This window comes from Thunnus thynnus, chromosome 10, assembly GCF_963924715.1.
Source record: "Thunnus thynnus chromosome 10, fThuThy2.1, whole genome shotgun sequence".
NCBI classification, from domain to species: Eukaryota; Metazoa; Chordata; class Actinopteri; order Scombriformes; family Scombridae; genus Thunnus; species Thunnus thynnus.
This window is the reverse complement of record NC_089526.1, coordinates 22173995-22177136: the sequence shown is the minus strand read 5'-3', so window position 1 is coordinate 22177136 and position 3142 is coordinate 22173995.

Genomic DNA, 3142 nt, shown 5'->3' with positions numbered 1-3142 from the left:
TTGGTGCAATCAGAATGACAAGTCCTTGTGTCATTGTTTACAAACAAGATAGTCAAAATACTTGGCCATGTTGTAAATATAACAATGTACTCTATTTTCTGATGTAAACTGTGGTTAAGGTTTTGATTACAATGATTGACACTCTGCCACCCCGTGAGGTAGTCTTGCAGTCCTATGCGGGAAAAATATAGTAATGTAAAACACCAGATTGAGCACGGTTTAAAGATATATATCACTGTATGTGTGTGTGTTTGTGTGTTACAGTATATGTACAGTATGTATCTGTTTAAAGTATATTCACTGTATACTGTAAAATGCAAGCGAAATACTGTAATGTGAAGCATTGCAGTAAGTATACAGTATTACAGTACAGTGCACATTGTTGGATTACATACCTGTTTTGTCTACGAAACGTTTGAATAATTGAGGACATGGTTGTTCTCCCAACATTTGCATCCTTCAACCAGCCTCAGCCATTGTAAAGCCATGATTGAGAGCAAGGTCCATAATTGTGGCCCTTATTTCTCTTTTGTCTCCCTGCCCTTCTCCACGCGGCCTTACTCCTCTTCTTCTTTCCAGCTGTTGAGCTATTTCCTTGTTGTTCTTCCAATGTCAGAAATTGTAACACTGTGTTGTGCTCTGTCTGTATATGCTTGCAAATTGAAGGTTCATGAGATGCACCTCTGAGCTATTTTAGAGAACTTGATCATTGGTTGATCTAACACTTCACACATTCTACTTCATTAATGAATGTCAAGATTCACATGAGAGCAATTTGTCAATTCAGGACACATTTACAAAAAATAAAGTCTAATAGAAATGTATAGAAGACATGCCTGACAGATTATGACAACCAGTTCAACTATTTTGTATGTAATGACTTTTGCATGCAATGAACTAATGCCTGGATGTTTTGGGGAGTAAGAGTATTCAACAGAGAACCAGTATAGTGCATTTTGATCAACATGATGTAAGCAATGTTAATATAGGAAACAGCAGATAATTGTACATAATCAATTGCATGAATGTGCCTAAGCATTTGCAATTTGTTCAAAAGAATCAGAAATTGCTTTTATGATGTGCACAAGTGACTAGATGATGTAGAAGCTGAACATCTAGTTTTGAGAATTTAAATTCTGATCTGAGAAATGTACCAACGCGACTGAGAAAAACTGCAAAACAAGAGACAATGGTAAATATATTAATTATGGTATAGTGGCCAGATCTTTTGAATGATGACAAGTAATAAAGCATTTGACGTCTGTATAATATGGTGCAAAAATGTCAAATGCTCTCAGCACTACATTTTAAAAAGGATAAAATAATTAATTTGTTTCCTTGGGTTATACACCACTGTACTGAGTGTGTCCTTTTACATCCACATTTTAGGTTTAAGCCACCAGTTTGGTATCTCATTTTCGTGTGGCATCATATATGTACTCGACCAAAGTCAAATGCTCTCACATTTAGTATTATATATTTCTCTCTTATAAGTTTGTGGTTTTGGGTCATTGTCAAATGAATAGCAGTGCATCAATACTACCCTTTCTGTTCATTATTTCCATTATATACATTTATTTGTATCCAGTCTGATAAAAAAACAAGCTAAATATTTGGACTACTGATGTCCTTTACAACCATTTGTGACTACAAATCATATTTAAATCATAGGGTACTATTACAAATATATCATCTATAAATATATAACATCTATAAATATGCTCATGATGTGATGATATAGCTTGCTGTTATGAGTCATCTCACAGAAACAATGACTGCACTCAGAGCACTACGCCCACAAGTTACATGCGTGTACACACGTACACCAGGCACACACTCACACACACACACACACACACACACACACACACTGATATACAGACACACTGATATGCAGACTCTTGAGGACCATACAATCCACTTTACAGTATATTTCACCCAGCCATCCAGTAATAAACACCAGCTCATATCACTCCCACTCCTCTGCTACATGAAGAGCTGGACACCAATTCTTGTCCACTAATAATAGGCATAACCTTTCCATTTTTCTAAGCAAAGAAGATAGTACTGCCCACTGATTAACAGCTACCTGCTATTAGGTAGGTAGGTAGGAAGGTAGATAGATAGATAGATAGATAGATAGATAGATAGATAGATAGATAGATAAGGCAGACAGGCAGGCAGACAGACAGACAGATCATTTACCAGTTGCAACATGTGTGCTCGGGAATATCTGTCTTTTTATTAAAATACATTCACAACATGATGTAAGGATTGACCAACACACACACACGCATTAAGTTGTGGCAATGTCTGACTTAAAGTGGTGGTTTTTGATTAGTTCCTGTTTTCAGTTTCTGATGGGAATTGAATCTGTAATGACAGCCTGTTTACTGTTACATTTCAGAAATGAATGACAGAGATACACAGACTTCATGGCAGCAACAGTATTTTTTCCCCCAGTATTCTATTGTACATGCATCTTCTACAGTGACAAAAATGAACTATTCTCAAATTAATTCCCCTGTAAATGCATGCAAAAATGTGGGAAAATTCAATGCAAATACAACAATACAAATTTCCAATTATTTGAAAAAACTTACAAAATGTATATTTTACTGTAGATCTGAGAGCTTTAGGCCCATGCTTCATTTCCCTTTAAGCTTTAAACATCTTTAAACATCAAATTTACAACTCAGTAATTGAAAAGGTGAATACTGTAAAAATGAAAAAAACAACAACAACAACAACAAAAAAAAAACCCAGCAATAACATAGGTTAAAATTGAATTTGTTGAATCTGAATCGATGGAATAAACACAGAATAAGGGAAAAAAAAAATGTTAAGTAACACAACTCAGCCCTGCGAAAAAATCCTAACTCTTTGAAGCTTAGTGCCGTCAGGTTACTGGGTTTTGAGTCAAACATTTTCTTTTTTTCATCACAGCCATAACAGTGGCAACAAAATAAGCCTATTTTGTAAATGAGTTGGCTATACTGCATCCATCCCCTTGGCCAATAGTAGAAAAGTATTGCATAGGTATGCTGTAGTTTTGAAATTTACAACATTTTGCGTAGTTGCGAAGGCAGCATCACATCTTGCTCGGCACAATGATTTTGATTCGAATGATGGTCCTGCGCAT